The sequence below is a fragment of the Lissotriton vulgaris genome, chromosome 10 (genome assembly GCF_964263255.1).
Source record: "Lissotriton vulgaris chromosome 10, aLisVul1.2, whole genome shotgun sequence".
Lineage (NCBI taxonomy): Eukaryota > Metazoa > Chordata > Amphibia > Caudata > Salamandridae > Lissotriton > Lissotriton vulgaris.
This window is the reverse complement of record NC_141698.1, coordinates 110317056-110344523: the sequence shown is the minus strand read 5'-3', so window position 1 is coordinate 110344523 and position 27468 is coordinate 110317056.

The window sequence follows — 27468 nt, the reverse complement described above, 5'->3', positions numbered from 1 at the left end:
ACACGCATGAGCAAAATGATGACTTTGCAACAATTTATGTTACATCCATCCATATACAACACTAACAAGAAGGTTCTGCTTCAGAAATATACCAAGAAAATCACTTGTGTTCTTCACTTGTGCAATGGCATTATACACAGAAAATATCCACAAACAAGCATTTGCAATGCAATAGGTCTCGCATTAGGAAAGTTTGAGCTATTGGTCTTGTAAATGACAATTTTTTATTTATGTGTTGGTTTTGAAAATAGCTAAATTAATACCTTTGTCATTTACAATGTCAATAGTTATAACTTTCGCAAATGTGACACCTATAGCATTTGTAATGCAACATGTTTTGTATTTACGTGACTTCGATGTATTGATATTATAAATAACAATGGCTTTTAATTTTTTTAAATAATTAATACTTAAATAAAAGTGATTGTAATTTTGTAATGGCAATAGCTTTAACTTTTGTAAATAACTTTTGTAAAGATTATGTTCATTGTATTTTATTGTGACGAAAATGCAAGAACAGAAGTGAAATATGAACATCTTTTTTTTACATTTGTAATAAAGCTTGAAACATTGAGAGAACATATTTGAACCAGTTGTTGTTGAATGGTTGCACAGATTGATGCTGTGATGGCGCGGAGTGATGTTGTGGTGGCGACAAGTGATGCTGTGGCATTCAGTGATGCTGTGGTAGCACATAGTGATGTTGTGGTGCCCCTGAGTGATGCTGTGGTAGACCTGAGTGATGCTGTGGAGGCCGTGAGTGATGCTGTGGAGGCCGTGAGGGATGCTGTGGAGGCCGTGAGTGATGCTGTGAAGGCCGTGAGTGATGCTGTGGAGGCTCTGGGTGATGCCGTGGAGGCCCTGAGTGATGCTGTGGTGGGTGGTGCATAATAATGCTGTGGTAGCGCATAGTGATGCTGTGGTGTTCCAGAGTGATGCTGTAGTGTTCCTGAGTGATGCTGTGGTGGTGCTGAGTGATGCTGTGGTGGTGCTGAGTGATGCTGTGGTGGTGCTGAGTGATAATGTGGTGGTGCTGCGTGATAATGTGGTGGTGCTGAGTGATGCTGGGGTAGCGGTGAGTGATGCTGTGGTGGTGCTGAGTGGTGCTGAGTGGTGCTGTGATGGTTCTGAGTGATGCTGGGGTGGCGCTGAGTGATGCTGTGGTGGTGCTTAGTGGTGCTGTGGTTGTGCTGAGTGATGCTGGGGTGGCACTGAGTGATGCTGTGGTGGTGCTGAGTGATGCTGGGGTGGCACTGAGTGATGCTGTGGTGGTGCTGAGTGGTGCTGAGTGGTGCTGTGATGGTTCTGAGTGATGCTGGGGTGGCGCTGAGTGATGCTGTGGTGGTGCTTAGTGGTGCTGTGGTTGTGCTGAGTGATGCTGTGGTGGTGCTGTGGTAGTGCTGAGTGGTGCTGTGGTGGTGCTGAGTGGTGCTGTGGTGGAGTTGAGTGATAATGTAGTGGTGCTGAGTGATAATGTGGTGGTGCTGAGTGATGCTGTGGTGGTGCTGAGTGGTGCTGTGGTGGCGCTGAGTGGTGCTGTGGTGGTGCTGAGTGGTGCTGTGGTGGTGCTGAGTGATGCTGTGGTGGTGCTGAGTGATGCTGTGGTGGTGCTGAGTGGTTCCGTGGTGGTGCTGTGCTGGTGCTCTGGTGGTGCTGAGTGATGCTGTGGTGGTGCTGAGTGGTGCTGTGGTGGTGCTGAGTGGTGCTGTGGTAGTGCTGAGTGGTGCTGTGGTGGTGCTGAGTGATGCTGTGGTGGTGTGGTGGTGCTGAGTGGTGCTGTAGTGGTGCTGAGTGGTGCTGTGGTGGTGCTGAGTGGTGCCGTGGTGGTGCTGAGTGATAATGTGGTGGTGCTGAGTGGTGCTGTGGTGGTGCTGTGGTGGTGATGAGTGGTGCTGTGGTGGTGCTGAGTGATGCTGTAGTGGTGCTGAGTGGTGCTGTGGTGTTGCTAAGTGATGCTGTGGTGGTGTTGAGTGGTGCTGTAGTGGTGCTGAGTGATACTGTGGTGGTGCTGAGTGGTGTTGTGGTGGTGCTGAGTGGTGCTGTGGTGGTGCTGAGTGGTGCTGTGTGCCGCTGAGTAATGCTGTGGTGGTGCTGAGTGTTGCTGTTGTGGTGCTGAGTGATGCTGTGGTGGTGCTGAGTGATGCTGTGGTGGTGCTGAGTGGTGCTGTGGTGGTGCTGAGTGGTGCTGTGGTGTGCTGAGTGGTTCCGTGGTGGTGCTGTGCTGGTGCTGTGGTGGTGCTGAGTGGTGCTGTGGTGGTGCTGAGTGGTGCTGTGGTGGTGCTGAGTGGTGCTGTGGTGGTGTGGTGGTGCTGAGTGGTGCTGTAGTGGTGCTGTGGTGGTGCTGAGTGGTGCCGTGGTGGTGCTGAGTGATAATGTAGTGGTGCTGAGTGGTGCTGTGGTGGTGCTGTGGTGGTGATGAGTGGTGCTGTGGTGGTGCTGAGTGATGCTGTGGTGGTGCTGAGTGGTGCTGTGGTGTTGCTAAGTGAGGCTGTGGTGGTGCTGAGTGGTGCTGTAGTGGTGCTGAGTGATGCTGTGGTGGTGCTGAGTGGTGTTGTGGTGGTGCTGAGTGGTGCTGTGGTGGTGCTGAGTGGTGCTGTGGTGGCGCTGAGTAATGCTGTGGTGGTGCTGAGTGTTGCTGTTATGGTGCTGAGTGATGCTGTGGTGGTGCTGAGTGATGCTGTGGTGGTGCTGAGTTGTGCTGTGGTGGTGCTGTTCTCTTCTCTGATGACTGCCAAAGGCATGAAATGTACATATCAAGGTTTCCAATACGTATCAAGAAGTGCTTGTCGGCGAAAACGAATTTAAAACCTACTGCATGGTTTCAAAAAGACTGTGTTTGCACTATGTCTCCGCATTTCAACAGTATTTGACTGAGAGCATTGAGCACTATAATTACCTGAATGCTTCAGGAGGCGAGGCGCTCTGTTACACGAATGACAAAGTGCTAATGTGCCTTGGAGTGTGAGGCCAGAATCTAAAATGTCCGAGCAAATGTAAAATGGCTGCTAAGCCTGGATTTAAAAACACAACCACATTCCCAAAATGAACTGCATTTGTGTGTGTTGCACATGGTATGTTTTAGCAACACAAGAGACAAAGCGCTCAAAAATAAATGGACGGGTTGATACTAAATACAGATTTGGCGCAGTGCAGAGTGAAGTAAAAATGATAGTACATCATGTAAACAATAAGTCAGATGCGAAAGAGCAAAATATATAATCTAACTTGTCTGTATGTGCGACACACAGTTTGGATAATGACTAGGAGGAGTGGGACGGTTATTTTTTAATTTTAATTACGGAAGCCGGCATCTGAACCCTTACCAAGATAATTAAGGAATGCATTTGCTACGTGTTGTATGTACTGGCAGTTTGTTGCAAGAGGTACTCTGATCCAGTCTTTTGAGTGCTGGCTGCAACACAAATCCATCCCTCCTGAATTTCAAATCATTAACAAAAATCATATTTGGCAAAATTGGAGGAGGCCTAGATGACATCCATAAAAAAGAAGTACAGATAATAATCATTTAAAACGTCACCATGAACGGCTATGACTCCTTGATGATAAGATGTCACTTCACTCCAACTATTACTTATTCCTTCCTCTTAATATATATGCCACCACAAATCAATGTGAAATTTAAAGACGTCTTACTTGATACAATAACACACACCTATCTGGACCACATTCTAGGAGACTTCAACATATCGTTTGACAAAAAGAGTCTAACCACAACCACTGCTATCACAACCAATCTTGAAGCCTTTAACCAACAGCAAATCATTTCTGGCCCAACTCAATGCGCCGGACACACGCTAAATATATATATTTACAACCTTAGGACAAGCAACAGTTACATATAAATCGCCTATAAGCAGCAGTGACCACAACATAATCACTTTCACGATATACACACCTATAACTTATCATTTCAAATTCAACAGAAACCAACAATAATAAATGCTTGTACAGACAATGGAAAACACTTGACACCCAGCAACTCAATACCTACCTTGAAAATACAATCAATAAATATGCGGCCAAAAGACATACGCACCGGCTACAACTGGATCTATGCTGCACTGGAGGAACATATGCCAACAAAAAGCACATCCATGTTTCACCGAAAAAAAATAACTTATTGCTTTTTGACAACATCAAAAGCAATAAAACACAGCTCAACATACTGTACCGCAAATGGAGAAAATCAGGATATGAAACAGCCAAAAGTGAACCGTGGCACTATAACAGAACCTACAAAAAAGCCAACAGTACCATAAAAAAGACACCACTACTCCTCATGGATAACCAAAGCAGACTGACATTCTAATGAACTCCATAAAGTTCTAACAGAATTCTGCACTCCAGCGTGCCTAAACAAAGAAACACCAACATCACAAGTTTTCTGTGACTCCAATAAATTGTTCTAAAAAATTAAAAAGATTGAAAATTACCTGAAGGAGAACCCAGACAAACCCATAACAACACATGACCTAACCTCCACAGAAAGAGACACCAATTACCATTCATCAATATATACCTTCAATACCCTGTCACAAAAAGATTTCCTCTTTATTATCATTGCAGCCAGACCATTAGGATCACCTTCAAACCCAGCACTGTCAAGATAACCTTCACTCAACGTGTGCGAGGAAAGGTAGCCAGAAACCTACTCAATAAATAACTGGAACTGGGTTCGTTCCCACCTGAGCTAAAAGCTCCCTACATCAGACTTCTCCTCAAAAAGAAAAACCTCGATCGATCTGATCCAGCAAACTACAAGCCCAAATCAAATATACCCTTCTTAGGATTTAAAAATAGAGAGAGCAGTATTTACTCAACTTTCTAACTGTACGAAACAAAATGGCTTACTGTCAGACCAAGAGTCTGGTTTCAGACCAGACAGAGGCACAGAGGCAGCCATCATATCCATCTGGTATTATCTATTACTCACAGTAGACAAAGGCAGAGTAGCTGCCTTATTACTTATGCATTTGACATTGTTGACCACCACACGCTACTGCAAAGACTTAGCGATATCTGCATCCGTGAAAACGCTTTAAAATTGATTGCTTCCTATTAAGGGTGGAAGGAACTTTTGGAGTTTTTCACTCTGCGGAATTCCACGGAGTTACATAAAACTATGCAAAATTCCGCTGAGTTCCATGAACAGGCGCAATTAGGCATGTCGGGCTGTTGAAGCTGATTTTTAGCACTGAGTGCTCATTCTGCGCTGAAAAATCAACATGAATGGCACGACGTAGCATGCCAGAGGGCACTGCTTCGGAGTTAATTTTGCTTCCGCTTGAGTAAATTATACCCAAGCAGTAGATTTCTTACAGCAAATGGTCATGACCCCCAGTGTTAGAGAAATCTCGCCAGATGCCATCCTAGTGACTGAAAATTGAGCTGGCGATGCCAAATCTTTCATAGCAACTTATCATTGGTGAGCTGCATGTGAGAAAAAACTCAGCCACAGGTGGTTGGCGGAATTGGGGCAATTTACATGCGTAAATCAGAGTGGCCAAAATACCGCCAACTCAGCCAGCGGATCAGAATTTATTGCCCACCCCTACTTCTTATCTCACAGACAGACAAAGTATAGTTTACCAACGTCCTTTCACGTCACCTCCTCACACACAACACTGTGGTGTTCCTCAGGGGTCCATCATATCCCCTCTATTATTCAATATCCACTGAATCCCCTTACCAAATTTAATGAAATCATACAACCTCACCTGCTACAACAATGCAGGTGACACTCAATTTTTATTTTTTAAATGGATAGCCCCAAAGACCTCCACAATGTATATCTTGATGACTGCCTTTGTGCCATTAAAACATGGATAATAAATATCCATCTACACTCCGCAAAGACCGAGATTATGACCTACGGACAATGACAAAAGTACCAGCTTACCCCAACATGGCCTAAGCAACTTGAAGGCCCTCCAACAACTTCAAGAGAAGTTATAAATCTAGGAATAACCATGGATTCAGACCTATCCTTGATACCGCATGCTAGCAATATTGCAAAAAGTACCTGTTACACAATGAAAACACTACCTTGCATCTTCCCATATCTTGCACACCAGCATCAACTGCAAGTCATCCTCATACTTTTAATCTAGAAGCTTGACTATGCCAACAGCCTATGCCTTAGCACAATCGCAGTCATCATTATTTGCAAAATACAATTAATCCAAAATGATGCCACATAGCTTCTTTTCCACCTTCTAGCAAGAGAACGCATGACTCCTGTCCTGCAACCGCTCCTCTGGGTTCCTATAGCCCAGAGAGCCAGCCAAGGAAAAAGACCGCTATACCTACAAGTTAAATTTAAGCAATAAAAACCAATTCGAACACTGCGCTCCTGGCTTGCACGACTTATCATTATACCACCTTACCATAAGAAATCCGTAGAAGGCACTGCTTTCTCAATACAAGCCACCAAGGACTGGAACTCATAAACCGCCAGCTTTAGAAGCACCCAGGTGCATATATACTTCCGAAGACAGTAGAAAACATGGCTGTTTTCTCTATAACCACTCCCATCCCAGCATCAGATAAAAGGAAACCAGTTGCCCCCTCAAGTGTAATCCTCATCTTACAACCCACGAATTGCAAATAACTCAACCAGCAAACTGCTTTCAATATGCATTTGAGCTAAGATGGGCTGACCTATAGTTTGCTGTGGCATTAAATAGTTATGTATTCCGTATATAATAGTGATGGCCCACAATAATACTAAAGCCATAATACACAGCGGTCAGCAAAAAACTATAACTTATACCTCCTGAATTCACATAAGGCATATATCTGCTATGAGGGTTGTCCATCACCACCATTGCACAGCCAGACAAACTGCAATCACCAAATGAACAGGCATGGAATAACTTAAGAGATCTGTTACACATTGCTGGAGATTTTAAAGCACTTTAATACAGTCCACCACTGCAGGTCCCAAATATCTATACAATCTGATTGCTTCTGTGATGATGATAAACATGCTCATCCCAACAGATCTCTCCACTCCTCTCTCCTTCCAACCATAACATCTCAATACCAGAACTATAGACACAACCTCAGATTGGACAACCCAGTGCAGTGACCATCTGAGCAGACTCTATCATATGAAATACCATAAAGGGACCTGCAGAGCTGTTTAAAGCTACCAACATACTGAAAACCATAAAAGTGCGTGTCTGTCTCTCATAATTTATCATCTAACACACTATTACGTGCTGCGTCCCATAACAGGATAACGACACCTTGGTAGCCATCATGCACGACATGACAACACTTCCCACATAGGACCAAAGCAAAGACAGCATCCTTCAAACCACACACCCTACATGGTGTAGCATACTACTTGTGTGGGCAGGCGTTTCAGCATGCAACATAGGGGTAGTAAGCACTATATAAATGCTGCAATGCAATTGCATGGCTGCAGTTCGTATAGACAAGGTTATATGGACTGGATCAACACCTGTTTGCTCCATTTTCTATCACTCAAGCACGAAACGATGCAAAAGATGATTTGGTCATTTTAACTATTTTTCAAAAGTGGAACATTTAAGGAAACTGAGTGGGTGTTATATGTACAATCTGTGCTTATGTGTGCTTGTTTTGAGTGTGTTTGTGTGTGCGTGTTTTTGCATTTGCATGTGTATGAATCGGTGTGGGTCTATATTTGTATTCATGTTTTTTTGTATGTGTGTTGTATGTGTGTTTTTGTGTGCACGTGTTTTGTGAATGGAAGCCTGTGTTTGAAATGGGTATCTTGAGAGCAGCGCACCCAGCATGCGCTAACACTAGGGGCCTGCAAAAGATTAAACTTTGACCACGAAGTCATGAATTTATGCATTTTCTGAAGGTAAAACCACTTATGGGTGCTATAAGGTATGGTTTCCAGAGGCTGGAAGTCCCATATGTGGGACAACATCAGCAGACGTTCCTGTGGTTGTGGCTGACAAACCTCTCCATGCAGATATGAGGTGTAGGGAGAGGAGGATAAATGGGTAAATGTGAGGAGTCAGCATGAGGGTTGACAGTAGCCATGCAGGGACCAGCTCAAGATGCCATGTAGGATACAGGTCTAGTGATGTGTGACGTGTACTACTGTGGACATTGACCAGAGAGCAGGTAAGACAGTGTACAAGCAGATTATGCCCCGGTTTTTACCAAGTTTCGATGCATTATAGGTAGAGGATAGTTTTGAGTCGGAGTTTTCATTGTGAGGAGTAAAGTCCGTTTTCAGTTTCTGAGTTCCAACATTAAAAAGAGATATCGCGGTACCTGTGGGGAGGCGGTCCACCGTTCAGTGGCAGAATCAACGCGAGGGCGAGTAGTAGAAGAGAAGTGATTGCACGAGAGAGGTAAGGGTTGAGAGACTTGTTGAGCGATAGATGCCTGAGTTTTTAAGGCTCGTGATAGTAAGTTTGGCTTTTCTTGTTGTTGGTAGTTCCCTGAGCAGCGGTTGGTGTGAGCGTATATCACACTCGGTAGAAGATTCCCCTGCCTAATACAACAAGAAGTTGACACTAAGGTAAGATGGTGGTTAGGCTCCCACTGTCGTTATTATTGTGTTTGTTGAATCTCCAGAACGATTCTCATAAAACCCCGTCTACTTTGCAGGACACGGAACGTTTTTGTTGAACCAGTGAGTATAAGAGGTATTATCACACACAAAGTGGTGGGGGACCAGGTTCTTTCCTTGCCTTGCGATTCACTTTTTCTATATCTTTTTACTTTTCGCAAGAGTTTGCTAAGTACCTTGAGAATTCTTGACATCTTTGTAATGAGAACGTTGATATAATGTTCATTTTTAATTTCAGTTTACAGGCCCCTGATGAAGAGCTCCATGAGCTCGAAATGCATTGGGCACAGAGAAGATTAACCGCCATCTGATGTTTAACAATTGTGACAATGTTGTGACATTTTTGTAAATTCATTAACAAAATCATGTTGATGTTGAAATGTATATGAACGTTAATTTTGTGATTTTGTGAAGGAAATTTGAATAGTTCTAAAAGAAAAAGATTGAATATTATTTTTCCATAAATTGTTTAACCAAAGTGGTGTTCGTTTTGAACCACAACAGCAAAAGAGGTGTGGCTTATATAATTAAGGGTCTGACTTAAAAGATGTAAACTAAAACCCTGTGCCACCTGACCAGTTATTTGGGTGCATCTCTGTGAGTTTTCTGGTATTGCATCTGGACATGTGTTACAACAGCCAAAACAGATCCCTAAAACAAGCCAGACCATTTGGCTTGCAAAAAGAATAATTGATAGACGGAATACTGAACAATGTCAAACACTCACACTTAGGCTGAGATCTGGGCTGAAATCCATCGTTTTTTGGCTCACCACACCAAACCAGTTTGGACTCAGCTATATGCAAATCAGTCTCGACCCTGCTCCCCAAGAAAACAATCCAGCCCGAACTGCCAGGCCAAGTTCTCCCTGGACAAGAAGCAAGCATCCTAAAACCTGTTTCAGGGTATCATCCCTCATCATCCAGTGGCATCGCGAGCACAGTACCATGTTTGGGCTAAGTTTTTTCCTCACTTGTGCTCCCTAATGTCTAGTTGGCGAGCGTGAGTGAGAAAAATCTGCCTACCGGTGAGATTTCTCAAAGCGGGTGGTCGGATTTCTCAATGCGGGCGGTCGCGGGTGGGCGCAACCGCTCGTGTTGAGAAACCTTCCATTCACGTTGAGTAAGGTGCTGCTCGAGTAGAAGATAAACCTGAGCAGCAGAAAAGAAGCAGCACCCTCTTGTGCTGCTCATTGTGCTGTTCTAGTGATTTTTCAGTGCAGGACAACCACCAGGTGCTGAAAATCAACGCAAACAGGCGTGACCAAGCGCACAACACCGCTTTTGGAACTCCGCATAGCGCAGCAGCGATTTTGGGTCACTTCGCAGAGTTCCGTGTAGCCAAACTCCGTAAACTCTGCCCAGACTTAGTCTGGGCATCCCTGTCCCATTTGAGTCATAAATGCAAAAAGAACAATTTGATGGACGGAACGCTGAGCAATGTCAACCCTTCACCCATCGCCAGAGATCTGGGCCTAAACCCATCATTTTCTGGCTCACCATGCCGAACCAGTTTGAACCCAGTCATATGCAAATCAGTCTCGACCCTGCTCCCCATGGGAACAGTCAAGCCCAAACTGCCAGGCCGGGTCCTCCCGGGACGAGAAACAAGCATCCTAGGACTGGTTTCATGATATCACCCCTTATCAGCCAGGAGAAACCGGCCCTGGATTGCATGTGTTCAAGTTCAGGGAGGACCTGGTTTGGCAGTTCGGGCTGGGCTGTTCCCATTGGAGCAGGATCAAGACTGATTTGCATAAAGCAGGATCCAGAAGAAGATGGCATGGTGTGTAAAATAACAATGGACTATGATGCGGCCCAAGTAATTACCAGTGGCTGAGATTAATTCAAGCATTCAGTCCATCACCTTTTGTATACAGACCTCTTGGCGTTGTCAGTGTGTGTTAGATATATCAGATAAATGAATAGCATCAATGGTTTTGTTGTAAATAATTAGAATTGAAAATGTACAAATTCTGAAAATATGAGACTGTGATCTCCAGAATGTCACAATTAGAGCTCCCGGTTTTATTGTATTTCTTTTTGTAACATTTCCGTCTGTGTTTATCCATATTTAGTTTTTGGCCATCTTATTGGTATTTACCCCTATTTATTTTGTGTTATGAGAATAAATGGAAACATAAAATATTATATTTCCACATTTAACTCCTGAACGTTCACTCATACATGAAAGTCTGTCACATTTTAGCAAATTGAGCAGCCACGTATACCAAAACACTACACTCACAAGTACATATTAGCGTTAAACTACAAATATATGTAGGGCTTCCGGTTTTATAGCATTTATGTTTTAAACATTTCCTGATTGGTATTTATCTATATTTATTTTGTGTTTTGTGAACAGAAGAGGTAATAGCTAGTATATTTCCTCATTTATTTAACAGATAAATGTGCACTCATACTTTGATGCCTGTCAACTTTTAGCACATTACACAGCCAAAAATAATAAAATAAACCCACATGAAATAAATTAGCATAATAGCACAAGTACATGTTGAGATATGCAGTCATTTAAGTAAATCTCATTCAGCTTTGTACCCCCCTACCCCATGCTGCCAATAGTTACATATATCGGCAAGAAATTAATTAACCTAAACATGGAGAGTCACTCAAAAGAAGGCACATTATCTGTGTTTTTCCAGGTTTAAAAAAAATACGGGCCATAAACATAATGTTTTCTGTCTGTATTTATCTGTAAAAATCAGGAAAAACGGAAAACAGGGAGCCCTAGTCTTAATCAATCCTGTTCTCACTCTGTTAGTCACCCAGTTCCCTTTTCTCTCTACTTCGTTCTGAAATGTTCAATCTGAATTCCTCACACTTTCCCACCGTTACAATTGGCACATAGGCGGCCATCGCTCTGCAGAGAGGCCGAGGTTTGAATGAGCATGTAGTCTGCATACCTTTATGCCCTATTTACAGACACTGTGAGAAACTTGCATTGCCTTCAGCCTCAACTTTAAAACTCTTAGTCATGCAACATCATAACCACCCACCGACCACCTGGATTCACCCAGACACCTTGAGGCGACTCAGTTCCAAGTATGCATTATGCAAGAGTCACATGTCGCATAAAACAAAAACTACAGAAACGCATCTCTGAAAAAGCAAATACACCCAGGGAATGCAAAATGAAGTAAAACATGTGAAAGGTAAACAGGGTTGGCATCTCTGAAATGAAATACCTTAAGGAGTTTAACAATCAGTTTTGAGAAACAGAAAAGTGTTTTTGCCTGTAAAGTTAAGGACGTGAATATAGACCCCAATAAGGGACCTGTTTCAAAGTCAGTTTTTTTTTATTGCTAGCGACTAAGACCCGGCACCACATGTCCCACTTACAGGGCTGGACTGGCTGGAGCGTGCACCGGGCATTTCCCCAGTGGGCCGCCAGGGTGGGGGACAGTTTCGGGCCCCTGGGGTCCATTATTGTTACAGGGCCAATTTTGCTGCATAGCTACAATATCGGTCCATGTAACAAAATCGGCTGAAACCGGCCGTGGCAAACAACTCGGCCATACCCCCAAACCCGCTGGGGCCCACCAAGCACTTTGCCAGGGCCGGATTTGGTTCCCAGTCCGGCCCTTCTGACTTATTATTGCTCAATCAATTTCCCAGCTATTAGGCAGAGCAGAATCTATTTATTGGGATGATAGTTCAAATTTTATGTCATTCCCCAGGTGTATTATTTGTAAATGGAAAATATAAAAACCATACAGTACGATGTGTGCAGATAAGTATGTGTTTGTCAGTTCTAGATAACTGCACGAGCACGCACTGTCTGTACTGACACCCACATGGTTTTTGAGAATAAAATCCGAGCTTTGACTTTTTTGGCTCATGAAAGTGGACAGCGGCCTTTGCCTCTAGCTGGAGAGCTCGCTTGTGTGCAATTTGAAGGCAGTGTCAACAGGGCCGGACTGGGAACCAGAACTGGCCCTGGCCCTGGCAAAGAGCTCGGCCGGGCCCCCTCTCCCCCCCCCCCCCCCACTCTGGGAGGAGGGGGAGGTGCGACCGCGCTCTGTGCCAGGGCCGGTTTTTGGCCGTTTTTGTTACAGGGCCGTTTTTGTAGCATAACAGCCCTGTAACAAAAACGGCCCCCAGGGGGCAAAAACCGGCCCCCAACCATGCGGCCCACCGGGGGATTGCCCGGTGCCAACAACGGCCAGTCCGGGCCTGAGTGTCAAACATCAAGTGGGTCTTGGCCCTTAAAAGAACATGTTTCTCTTCATTGTTCCCACAGGGCCTGTTCTAAGCACAGCTTATGGTCTAAAGTCAGTTGTGCTTTGTGCCACTGGACTTACAGTGGAACAAAGCAGCTGAAGGACCATTTTTGGTGAAAAGAGAGCACTTCCTCAGGTTAAATAAAGTTTTGCCTGGAAAGTAAATACCCAGGGGTCTATTATGAGAGCCCTGCGTCACTTTTGCACAAAGTCAAGTGGTACATGCACGCGAAGTACTCTCATAAAGATTTATGAAGGCTCACAAAGCCACCCGGCATGGTTTTGAGTGGCCTCATAAGTGATGAGGAAGGGGATGGAGCGCAAATCACTGCGTTGCCTTACTCAGCGCCCTGGAGGCGGTCTGGTGGGTTTTCCCAAGCAACACCTATGGAATTTGATGCTGATGGCTGGAGAAGTGTGGTTCAATGATTAGAGCAGCAGGCCCTGATGCAGAGGTCTAGCCCGGGACCAGGGTTCAATTCCCCGTCTCGGCGGGTCTTGGGCTCAAAATTCCACAGACCTGATATTTCTCGCCTCGGTGCCTAGTCCAATCATGGAGTCCCACTCTGCAACTCTGGGCAATAGCTTGCTTAATCTCTACAACGGCCCCCACAACGCTAAGGATGCCTGGCCTCCACCTTGGGGGTGCCCAGGAGTGGACGCCTCACAGGGAAAGCCAGGATGGGTTCCACAGCGGTATTCGTGCAAGCGCCTTGAGACCCTTGCGGGTGAGTAGTGCGCTATACAAGTATCAATTTACATTTACATCCAGATTTACAAATTGATGTAAATCCCGAGGTGAGGCGTAACATGGAGAAATATGTCTACCTCTCTTCGTTTTTTACTCTTTCCATCTGTGCAGAAGAAAGAGAAAAATCTCTTTGTGCAGGAAGGCGCTGCCTGCAAAGGAGGCACCCTTGCACAATTGTGCAAGGTTGCCTACGTTGGCGCTAGGCTGCCAAAACAGCACCAGCGCAGTCAGAAAGGACAGGAATGCACTGCATTGCTTAAATACGGTGCATTTTAGGGCAGCACAGACAGGTGCCTTGCTGCGCTGCCCTACACCAAAATGCCAGAAATAAGGTCCCCGTCAAGACCTTGCGCAGCTTTGCATTACTTTGTGTGGCTTGGTGGGCTTGGAAAACCCTGATAAATCTGCCCCCAAGTCTCATAATGGCTCTCACTGTACAAAATGAAAATGCCTTCATAGCTGCGTTGTTTATTTTTCTCACCGTTTCCAAACCAGCCTGGAGGTTGGTGTAGGCAAAAAGAGACCGTGGAAAAAGTAAGCAGATAAAAAACAAGATCAAACACAATGTCAGGTTGCTGCACTGGGAACCTGCAGTATGACGTTCTCATCCTGCCCATTTTGGTGCTCATACCTGAAGCGAGCAGACAGTAAACAAAAATCTCAATACGGCAAACACACAAGAGCAAAGCATAGAAGAATTTCACTTCTGATGTCAATATGCACCTAAACTGAAATCAGTCTGAAATCAAACCACCTGATTTAAAGCTTCTGACCACACCTGTATCCTCCAACTTAAACTTCTCACGTGTTGTCTCTCCCACAGTTTTTCTCACCCTCCCAAACAATGGCTGCCTCTCATCTGGGCCCTAGTTATTACACTTTAAGTTAGTAAGATAACATATTATGCAGGAGCTGGCTTTCCTTTCACAAATTCCCCGTTTCCCTGCAGGCGGGAGCAATATTTAGATCTGTTATCCTGCCTTCATCACTGTGTTCAGGGAAACAGAACTAAAGTCCGCTCCCAGCTGGTGGGAGATTTATTTAAGCTGCCGCTAGCTGGGAGAGGACTTGGTGTCTGCTCCCGCTTGGCGGGAGATTTAAAAATGCTCTCACCAAGCGCAGGGCCGGCTCTCGGCTCATGGTGGCCCTGGGCAGGGAGCGTAGGTAGGGGGCCCAGAAGAGGGGGTCCGGGCAGGGCGGAGCACGCAGGTCGGTAAAGAGGGGAGGGGGTCAGGGAGTTTAGAAGTGGAACAGAGCCGGAGGCCGCCAAATCCCTGCCAGGGGCCACCACACAAATATGTATCCATCCTCAGAGGATTAATATATTAAGGATATATATTGGCGTGGTGGCCCCTGTGCAGGTGCACAGCTTGCACATGCCTAGAGCCGGCCCTGCCAAGCGAGAGAAGACGCAGGTTTCCTTGCCCACGCTGGTGCAGGCAGGGAAACCGCTATGTTCTGGGAGTGGCCACCCCAGAACATAGCCAGTGAGCTGGCCCTGAGGGATGGGGTTCCCCGGGCCATTAATGGTTCAAGGAGGGAGACCTTACGACCCCCTCCCTTAAAGGAATCGGCCCAAGGGGTGTGCTCTGCAGGACCTTTACAGGCTTGGGAAGGGGGCCGCGTGGCCCCACGTTCTGCATCTTTGGCCCTGGGGATGGGCTCCCCGGGGCTTTTAGAGGCTTGGAGAGGAGAGGCTGCGTGGCCCTCCTCCCCATAAAAATTAATGTTGGCCCCGGGGGTGAGCTCCCCAGGCCCTCTTGCGGCATGGGGAGGGGACCTTCCGGTCCCCCTCCCTGTAAATAATAAGACCGGCGCGGGCTCTCCGGGGTCTCTAATGGCTACCCTGCCCCACATTCCATTTTTTTTAAACAACTTCAGGACAGGAGACTCAGGGGCCGATTCACAGAACTAACTTAAGACAAAATCCTAAACTTACTACTTTTGGTATTCACAGAAGTCAGGATTTTGTCTTAAGTTTGTCTTAAGACAGACTTAAGTTAGGATTTTGTCTTAAATCTGTCTTAAGTCTGTCTTAAGACAAACTTAAGAAAAAATCTTAACTTCTGTGAATACCAAAAGTAGTAAGTTTAGGATTTTGTCTTAAGGTAGTTCTGTGAATCGGGCCCACTATCCCCAAGTCCTGTAATGGCTGCCAGCAGCATTTTTATCATGGTGCAGGCAGCCAATCAGAGCGCTTGCTCTCGCAGGAGTCTAACTCTTGCGGGAGCGTGATGGCCCAAGGGAAATAAAGTTACCTGGGCCAATCTGAACACTCTATTTTAAATTGGTGCTCTTGCGAGAGTCTCTGAAACTCTTGCGAGCCCAACTGCCAAAATATACAATTATTTTAACCCTTAATTTCTCGAAAACTACTGAACGGATCTACACCAAATCAAAACAGCACAATCTGTTGACCAAGATCTGGCGCCCTGCCAAATTTGGTGCAATCCTGTTCAGCAGCTTTTCCTGTAACCTTGTCTAAAGAAGTCTATGGAAAATGCATGGGGATTTTGCATTTTGGGAACCCCATTTTTTCCTCAGGAGCTGAGGTGGATGAAGTTTTTTGGGGGAAAGTTTTGTGGCTCATTTTTAGGGACCGGTACTCTTGAGAGGTTATCCTACAGCTAGAGAGAGACAGGAAGAAACGGGAGAAAGGACAACAGTGACAAAGGGAGAAAACAGGAATTATAAAGAAACTGTAAGAGCGGGTTAAGAAACAGAACGTGTAGGGCAGAGGAAGATAGAGACACGAGGTGGAATCAAGTGTTGGCAACATTGTTATTTGGAAACCCTGGTATTCTGCAGCCTGGCAGTGTGTCTTAAGAAATGCTTTGGGGCATTATATATACACTAGAGGATGAGTAGCAAGCTACACCGTTGTAAGTGCTTGTTTGGAAGAATAGTGAGTTGGAGGGTGAGTATGTAAAAGTGTTTTGGTATTGTGTATGGTGACCGAAAGGATGCGCTTTTCTGCACATTGCTGCGAGTAGTGGAGCAAAGAGGTCTCATAGAAGATATCAATATTATATTATTTTGTATTAGGACAGAAGGGTGTGGGTTACAAGTGTGGCCTCTGTGGGCATTATTTTGGTGTCATGTGGAACGAATTGTGCTATATGCACTTTGGGTGTTGCTGTGATGGTGCAGCTGCGTTTATGCATGGAGTGGAATGACAAAGAGTGATACATCGATCATGTGGTTGAGCCTATCATCCTCAAACATTAAAAGGTTCCTCTTTTTGGATGAGATTGGTCCTGAACTATCTAACATACATGCACATACTTTGCTTGTGGGCCAGAGAACAATAGAATGTGTTTACCGGTAGGCCTTACTCTGCATCATTTTTGTTGGAAGAAGCAGGTCTTTACTTCCTTCCTGAATTCCATATGATGGTTATTCTTTGCGGGGAGGGAATTCCATTATTCCTCATCATGTAGGGAGAAAGATTCCACTAATGAGCACTGAGGGGTGATCCACAGAAGTGCTAGCATTGAATGGAGTACTGGGTTCTGTGAGTATCCTTAGGACTTTGCTTGTATTAACAGTGACGCTTGCCTTGGAGGGTCTTGTGGGCAATGGATGGTGCCTTGTGTGCAGAGTGTCCGGATATGGGGAGCCCAGGGAGTGCTTGAAGCCCAGGGGTGATGCATCCAGTGTGCAAAAGTGTCAGTGCTGTCATGCTGTTGCCTTCGGGACCACTTTGTTTTGGAGTAGAAGGAATGCGGGCCCTCAATACAGACCGTTTGTCTAGTTCAAACATATCAACGGAGGTAGTGGCCTCCAGTTTATGAAGGTATCCTAGATGAAAGAAAATGCATCAAACATTTTATGTCCTTGTTCACTTAAGGGATCAGGGAACGGTTGAAGTTCCATTCGTATGTTGGCTGCAATCTTGCCTGGTCCCATATATGTGACTTTTAAAGTGCTCCATTAAATGTGAGGAAAGAAACCTGACATATAATGACACTTCTTTATCTTTTGATGGCCATACAACAGACATATGACGTCATAAGAGGACCATTCCTTTGACCCATGGTGGCAGTGTCCCAACATATGAAGGCCATTCCTCTGACACTTGATGGAAGTACCCTAGCATACTAAGGTCATTCTTCTGACACTTGGAGCAGCACCACATCATAACATGAGTGCCCATCCCACCAAGATCATAAATAGCAGTGCTGCATCATATGAAGGCCATACCCCTGCCACATGGTGCCAGTACCCCATCGGAATGGCAGTACCCCATCATATAAAGCCCATACCTCTATTATATGATACCAGTACCCCCATCATATAGAGGCCACACTCCTGACACATAGTGAAAGCTCTTCAATCACATGAAGGCCATACTCTTGCCATAAAATGTCAGTACCTCATCATATGAAGGCCCGGTCCCTGGCATATGAAGCCAGAACACCCTCCTGTGATCAAAACATCTAGGCTGCAAATAAGATACACAAATGAAGGTTGATGTTTTTTAATCTGAGATGACACCCTGCGACCAGAGAGAACTTCACCAGCTGGCTAAACTCAGATCAGTGTTTCTACATCTCCACTCTGAGCACATATCCTTGTTATTAGGAGCAGTTATCAATTCTACACTGGATTATTGGAACTACCTCTTTGCCGCACTGTCCCCTTCACGAATGAGCTGCCTGCAGGAGGCCCAGGGTGCAGCACTTAGTGGCTTCTGGCCTATGCTGTGGGAATCTCCCATCCCCATCTGGAAAATCCATCACACAGGCTGCCAGTCCAGGACAGGATTACCTTCAAACCAACCTGCTGGATGTCTAGATGTGTCAATAGAACAACCCCTGTTTATCTGTGCGACTGTGTCATCCCCACAAGACTATTTGCAGCCTGAAAATATGCTCCTTTGCATTCTTTGGGTCAAGCCTAAAAGCAGTAGAGCATTCTCGGTGCTAGGACATGGAGCCAGAAGCTCTAAGGTTATTATCCAAATCCCTGGGCCCCAGGGGGCATTTACGTCACATCTGTTCTATGCTCCCGGGCAAGATGACCAGGGCCAAAAGACCCTCCAGGTAGTAGGTGCTATAAAAAATAAAGATAATGAAGATGAAGGCCATACTATGCTCTCACATGTACCTTCCCCACCCCAATTTTTATTTACTCACATGTCGTACCCTTCGTCTGTAAAGCGCTCTGATATCTGCAAAGATCTTGTTCGCGCTATATAAAACTTTCAAAATAAATAAATAAATATTACTGGCACACATTGGCAGTACCTTGTGCATATGACATTAAGCGGCAGCCTGGCATAAGTGTTTGCCTATTCTGACACAGACGGGGACACACAAACGCGCACCGCGTCCCACTGTTCCTAACCATAGAAAGAATTTGTGTGATGGTAATTTGTTGACTTCCCTCATCTTGTGTGTCACTCCTTGTTCTGACGGATGGTAGGGACCGCGCCGTGGTGGCGCGCCTGTGAATCTTAGTCGTTGCAAATACGATAGTCAGAGAATGCTCAGTAATCCCGAGCTATCGGTCCCTTGCAGGCCTGACTTCTTCCCACACTACCCTCAGAAGTCATGTGCGTGGCAGAGGCTCATGTGGCCTCCTCTGGCAGCCTGCTTGGCACTCTGGGAATCCGATTAGCGGGTCGGTCCTGCCTCTCATGACTGGGTGGTGCTGGGCTGGCGAAGGAATAGGCCAGCGCCGGCCTTTCCCACAGGAGCCCAGAATGCACTGACTGGAGGGGAAATTGTGCATGTCTAAATGCGACCTGATAGCTGCCCTAATCTCAGCCTCAATGTGCAACTTGTGGTGGGCTTGTTAGCGCTGATGGGTATTAGCCGAACACATGGCCGCTACGCAAGACAGCACAATGGCCGCCATTCTTTCTCTGATTCCACCCGCCTGGCTGACTTTGTCCTGAACTTCTGAAGTGGAAAGACACGGAGGCTCAGAACCACTCAGATCGGTGTAAAGGGGTGACCGTGGAATGAAGGGCAACCCGGACCCCGCCCAAGCAGCTTTTAACTTTCCCTAGCACAGGTAGTGCAGCCGTACCAAAGAATAATTAAAAGCAAAAAAGGACTACAGAATAACAAACCACGTTCTGGAGAAATGAAGCCGCCTTTCCGGAATCTGGATGCTTTGCCTATCTTTATTGAACCAAATCTTCCCTCTAGGGCCGGGTAAGAGTTAACAATGACATGCATCAAGTGAGCCTCCTGTCGGAACTTTCAACCATTACTCAAGTGGTATATATTGATGCTGATAAGGGGATTTGTGACTCTCCGCTGATATTTATGGATGGCAGGAGGTTGTGAAGTAATACAACCACTTTTTTGACCAGATAAGTTGCGTTTTCATTGCTTACATATTGTCATTGTGATCTTGGGCAAGTTCATTTTCGTCTTTCAGTATATGCTACAAAAAAATTACATCGAGTGACAAGTTGCATATTATAAACTGTGTTTTGCATGGAGTCTGCAGGGACTTTGGTCATAACCAGATACAAGGGATAGTAAAAGAGTAGATAATGTGTATTTTGAAAGCTTTAAACAAAACTCTACTTTTGACGTCATGAAATGGTGCCATCGCTTGCGTGTATATAACTTCCCTGAGGAGGGCATGTGTGGTTAAGTATTAGATACCAGGTGTCTTGTATCTGTAATTTTGGAATTTTGTTTGTCGAAGTGATCAAGGTGCAGGCAAGCCAGGAGGTAGAGATGTTTGTCGCTGTCATCTTTTCATGCCTAAACTGATCCTACAGGTTACCTTCTGCACCTGATGAGTCCCTAAATACCCGTATCTAAGGGGCATATGTATCAACCTCATTCCCGTTCGCAAACGGGCCGATTCTCAGAATCGGCCCGTTTGCAAACGGGAAAAAGCCTTTTGGGATGTATCATCCCAAAAGGTCCTCGCAAAATAGGGAATCGCTAAATTTGCGATTTTTTATTTTGGAAATGCATTTAAGGAATCGCAAATTGTGCTTCCTTAAATGCAATGTAAGAAGCACCCAAGTTGTGCAATTTTAGCTTAAGGAATCGCAAATTACCACCAACTTCAGGTTGATTTATTTGAAAAATGCAATTTTTTGCATTTTCCAAGTGCCATGTGGCACACATACATGCCCTTAGGGAATGTATATGCGCCACATTTGCACACAAGCACATTTCAGGGGTGCAACAGGGTGTCCTTTAGGCACCCTTGCACTCTTGAAATTGTGTGCGCAATGTGCAAGTACATTTTGGGTACTCGCAAATTACGCACGCAATTCCCATTTATTCCTATGGGCCTCTTGGGAAGCCATTCCTTAATTGCGAGTCGCAATTAAAGAAAGTCAGGGTGTCGCAAAATATTTGCGAATTTTTAATTTCATCTCGTTTTGCGATTCTCAAATAGCGATTCTCAAAAAATCGCTATTTGAGAATCACAAAACCATTGTTTGATTCATATGCCCCTAAGTGTTCAGCGGGCTCAGATGCACCGTCGGTTTCGAGTCCAGATGTGGAATTGAGCCTGTACTCCGTGTTGAATAATTCCGTAGCATAACAGGTAAAGCTTGACATACTTGGAGGAGCTATGTCAGAAGCTGGTACCTTGCACCTAAATGACCATCCCGTCCACAGCCGAGGGAAGATGCTGGGGACCTCTGGAGATCTTTCACAGCAGGCACACAGTGAATCATGCTGGTTAGTCCGCTCTCTCTTTTTTCCTAAAATTCTGTAGTGCTGGTTTTATCCTGGGCTAAATAAGACTCCAGTTCCCAGAAAAAAACGTAACTGGCCTATCTAGTCATGCATTGACCTGGTAAACATGGAAAATAAGTTCAATATATCTCCGTGAAAGTAGCCTTTACTTTGTCAAATATGTGTCCTACTTCTTTCTTCTCTTGAATGAGAATTATAAGAGCATACTGATCAATCACAGGCGATATAAATAACATACAAAATATGCAAGCATGAAATTGCATACAATGTATAGTTAATTATAAACCAGAACAGATGCTGAGGTGAAGCAAACAGTCCCTTAGAATTATAGTAGTTTCCTGCAAGGGTTCACAAGCAGACTTCTGCCTCCTGACACAACATCACGCCTCCAAATGTCAGAGGCGGAGGAGATTGTCCAGGAACATATAGAAGATGGATCAGGAAGCCAGCTGGACAGAGTTGTACCTCCCACAGGTGAGATCCCTTAAGTGAGCTAATCCTCGAGCAGTCCTTGCATCCTCCCTCGTCCGCGGCTTCTGTGGTGCCGCGGACGAGGGAGAATGCGAGGACTGCTCGAGGATTAGCTCACGATTCAGAAATACTGATAGGGCTGTAGCTGTTATTTATATTCAATACCACATAGGTGTTATACTTCATTTCACTTGTATATACACATAGCACACATTGATGGCAATATTAGTGAGTGACAGAGGGATCTGACCCTGTCCTGACGAAGAAGCAGTCAGCCTCGAAACATGTTGACATCACTAGAACTAGCTCATTGTTAAGCTTAAAGTTTCTCCGCTACACGTTTTTTAACGATACCAGCCTATGACCAATAAAGATTTTTTGTACTCATAAGGCTAGGTATTCTTTTAATCTCACTTTTCCTAATCACTCCTGACCCTACTTACACTCACTCAAATACGCCTAACATAGCACTTACAATATCTAAGTGCTCCAGCGTAGTCGCTAGTCGTAGCACGCCCCGTCCCGCAATGGGGCGGGAAGACCCCGATGATGAAGCATGACACCAAGGGCCCTTTTGGTGTGTGAGGGGTATTTTAACAAGTACTATGTATGCCTGCTATACCTTGGCTCACAGTATACCTCTTAGAGGTGGACCTTGTTGTTTATTCATACCATTGACTGGAGGAGGGTGCGTCCACCTGAGTGCCTCCTAGCACTCCCTCTTCACTCCCCTTTTTGATTTTTGTTTACACCTCCTGAATAACCTGAGGAGACAAACAAAAAGGATAGGACCAAAAAATCAAGCAATTATTTCATAATTTCTCATCACAGCGTAAAGAAAGAAATCCTGGAAAATGTAACCTGAAACCAAGGGATGGATTCTCAGTTAGGCCTGCCAGAGGAGAGCAGCAGGAAAGAGGTGATAAGATTGTGTTAAGCACACCATCACAACCATTATTAGATATGGGAGAGACAAAGCATGTTTCCGTAACTCCAAAGCAGTATCAAAAGTGGAAATATTGCTGAGGAGTCTAGTGTTACCAGTGTGCATGTTTTGCAATATTTCGTTATATGTTTGTCGATATACCAATGTCAGAGGCCGTGATGGAATTTAACATGGTCATGTGCATTGAATGAATTGCAGTTCTTAACAGTGTTCTGCCTAGTATATAGGCTTCTATTAACATGTACTGTTGCACTTTGTTTGTTCTCTGCAGTTCTTTACGATGGAGAGAGTTCTCTTTCGGGGATACTAAAAGATACCATACTAGAGCACTTTCTATGTGCATCCTAAAAATATTTCAATCATTGTTTTCTGTCCTGTGTATCAAATGCAGGATCCCTTTGCAAGAAGCCCCCCCTACCCCCAGAAGCTGCAATTCATAAAAAAAGTTTAAAAGATCCTAGTAATTGGGATGGGTCATGCCGACAGACCACTCAATTGGAGGCCTACATGTGTGCATGGGGCATTACATGACGTTGCAAGTATCACTGTAAGCCAGGCTAAGTCAGGCTGTGATGAACAATGTTTGGGTTTATTTATCTTTCACCCATATTTCATTTTGTGATGCTGAAATGTTTATTATTATAATGATAATTCTTGTTCACATGATTTATACAGGATGTTTGTGTCATGATGATGCCGGGTGACTCTGCAAATATCAAAGATTCTCTAGCAGGTTTGTCTGACTCCTAACATCCTTACTTCGTAGCCGCTTATCGTGTTGGGGGAACATGTCAGCTTTCCTTTCCTCTGAAAAGGACAACATTTACTTTTGGGGTTAATTAAAGAATTCATGAGCCTTCGACCCCAGGAATCTTGTGGTATGTGACGTCAGTACCACTGGGCACAAGGCACAAAGACTTTGGGATTCCACTGGTGAGCCAAAGGCCTTGTGACTTGTTCAAGCATCAAAGGGCATGAACTCTACATACCAAACGTAGAAAATAATCAAACATTTCTAGATGGTACCTGCTTAATTGAAGACATTGGTCTGGTGTTGCAACTGGTTATCCATGAGGATTCCTGTGACATCCCTGTGACTAGCCCTAGTACCACAAAATATGGCTAGTACCCAACCACCCATGTTGTCTGATTTATAAGAACAATGTCCATGTACTGGGGGGGGGGGCGTAGTTATGGACATTGGGACTTCCTCGTTAATGGGAATGGATACCACCATCACCTAGTCAGTAGGACATGGCATTTGCCCTCCATGTTTGCAGGGCATGGTGTGAACACTCTGTTCTATTGTGCAGATTAATGTAAATAAACCACACTTACAATTGACAAACCCGGCAAAGTCTGTTAGCAGGAGAGTTGGGAACACATTGTTAATCCTAACATGAGTTAGAGGCACAACATTGTGTTAGAAAAACCTTTCTGAATCCCTTTCATAAATGTTGATATAGTCCTGAGATCATACTGTGCTCTTGGTAGAGCAAGGTAGTAACACCTTGTTCCACTCTGAAAAACTATTACCAAATACGGTTCATTAGGGCAGTGTACTGTTATGTATCTAAATTCAGTAAGTAGTTTACTCACCCCACTCTAGTTCTGTTGCAGGGATTCTGCTGGGAAGTAGAACTGTCCCTTGGGGTAACAGGATGTCAGAATGTAGGGATTGAGTCTCCTACTATGTCAGTACCTGGAGGCCCAAATCCGGGCTAGCTCACAGTGCCTCACCTGAACTCCTAACCTTTCCAGAGTAGCAGGTGATGTTGGCAAACCTAGAACATGGACCTCTAGTCCCCAAGGGAACCCTAGAAACCTCTCATCACCTTTCGTTTTTAACTAATGCATGTCTACAATAAACACAAGAAAGAGACAAAGGAAGTTTACAATATATTTACTGAAACCATCATATTCTATTTTGAAGTAGTTGTGCTGTAATTGGTAACAAATAGAACTGAGCAACGTAATCAGCATTACTAGCAGGCTGTATACAATGAACAACCTGACAATGACTACTAATATAGCTGTCTAGGCCTACCCTCAATATGTGAGCACAGGTATATATTAGTGATCTCTGGGATTAGCAGCAGACCCCTTACCTGGTGTGTGTAGTTGGGTGGTCCACTTCATAGGTGTGAACTCAGTTTACGAGAGGCTGCCGCCTCTATTCCAGGATTGATCTCTCTGCTTCAAATCTCCTCTTTGCCCCCCAAGAGGCAAGACACTATTTATATGATAAGAACTACTATGTTAGAAAACTGCAGCTGTGCTGCCATGTTATGTCTAAAAATATTAGGGGCCTGATTACTAGTTTGGCGGATTGGTTACTCCATCACAAACGTGACGGATATCCCGTCCACTGTTTTACGAGTTCCATTATATTCAATGGAGCATAATGGACCTCGTAATACGGCAGACGTGATATTCGTCACGTTTGTGATGGAGTAACCCTTTCACCAAACTCCTAATCAGGCCCTAAGAGATGTTGCTGCCTAGGCACAAGAAAACAGTACACCATATTGTTCAACCTTGTACGAAATGTTTAGATTGAATTCTAAGAAAAGTCACTGAATAACAAATAATATGTACAGCATATTTCTAAAATAACATAATGTCACAAAAACAAATGTATTATGTGGAACTGTGCAAAGCAGTGGCAGCCTAAATCACCTATTATGCAAAACTAAGGGAGAACCAAAGTGGGCCCTAAAGGGAAATCACTTCAGTTCTAACTCTCTCACTTTAAAAAGTGCATTTATTGGGACTCTTTGTAGTTATAAAATGTACCTGTTGGTAATAAGTGACCAAGGCTTTAATTTGTAAGAGCTCCTATACTCACCACGAACCAGTTGAAGGATTGGGACGCATCTAACTACAAAAGATCTTCACGCCCTATTCAGTTTCACGCACCTGCCAATCATCCTCCAACCACCACCTTCAACTTCACAATATTTGCAAAAATTCCACGTAGAAAATATATCTTTCCCTACTTCACAGCCAAGAGTTGGAATGCTCTTCCCCAGCCTTTTTGCTTACAAGCCACCCATGTAATCTTTTACAACTTGCTGAAAACCTTAAACTTCTGTTTCATTACTTAAATCCTCTACTTAGGTTAGAATGGGCCAGTCTTCTCATCCCGCGGTTACCTCTTGGGGGAATGGTGTGCCCTATAATTATTAATCTAATCTAATATACATGATTATACCAGTGATTTAGAATTATGACAAAAGATCAGTACAATACCCACTTCAGCAGCAAATAGGATGGGGGATTGATTTACAGAACAGAGGTATTGAGCCTTCTAATTAGGCATGGTCTAATTTAATGTTTTCATTCTTGAGTGCCCCAGGCATACATACAAGTGTCCCCTCCACTTTCGTTAAGATAACTAAAAATTTGCCGATGGTGCGGTATATCCAGGTTTCATGGCAAAGAAATTTAAAACATTTAAATTCAAATTATATAATACTGAAGTGGTGCCAATGAGTAACCTGGAATAACCTCAAAATACCTCTGGTAAAATTCACGGAACCTTTTCTGTGCATGTAGAATACGCATACTGATTTGCAAAGTCAAATCTTAATGGGCAAAGATTACAAAATCCACAATATTAGAATATATTTCAATAGTTGTAAGTTACGCTGGGATGCCTGATTCTCAATTCCCAAGGAGGACCACCCACTACGATGCAACTTTCTTCGTTTTCACAAGCATATGCATGTTGATGTCTTCCTTTGCACGTTAAACGTAACATCTGAATGACCCACGAAGAAGTAAAACTGAATGCGGGTGAGAAATGTTTTTATATGAAAAGAAAAAAGGGGAGAACAGGAAAAATAAGTAAAGACAGTTCAAATGTACCCTAAAAATATGCAATCATAGTTTCTGAAAAAGAAATGTACTACAATCATAACTTTCTCTAGCGTAAATCTACACTATATGTAGACATAAGTCTATGCATCTTAGATTTACTATTTTTCTTTGAATTGGACACTCTGCGGTCATTTCAAAGTGCTAATGCAATATATTGGCTTTTAATGTGTAGAGGCCCATTCAATGCTGGAGTTGAGGTGTAGGAATATCTCGAAGGTTTCAAAGACAATCATAACGTTACTGGAACAAAATGGGAGCTTGAAGGTCTAGAAGAAGAAATTAACCAAGGCTTATTCACTTTCTAGACAAATTTGGTCTATAGTTTTGTAATACCATCTGGTAAAGATGTTATCACTTTTGTTGTCTGAACCAAGTGGTATCTCATAGGTGTGATATTTAAAATTGAGCAAACTCAATTCTGCGCTGAGTCTTTGAATAACGGCTGTGCCTATGCCAGTGCAGTGCAGCTTTTGCTTTATAGACATTGGTCCAGTTCCTTGGAAAACTCAACTTTGAATCAGATTAGTTTAGTATGTGGCAGTAAGTGGAGTGTGTATAAGATGTAAAAAGAGTCCTATTATTGTGTTCTTCACCCACTGAATTTTGAGTGGATGTTACAATGGTTTGTGTCTTACCTCACCAATGGACAGCAACTTATTCCTGTTGGAACTGCAAGTTCCTAGACTGTTGCCGTCACCTGCACTGCACAGTGCCCTAGGGTTCATCCTAGCCTCCATCTTTTCAACCTTCAGATAGATCTCTTGGGAGCTTCACTTGCAAACACCAACATCAAGATCTACTAGTATGCTGACGACTTGCACCTCTATTTACAAATGTCCTCACCCAAAGGCATACAGAGACCCAAAGCCCACCTCAAATGCATGGATGATC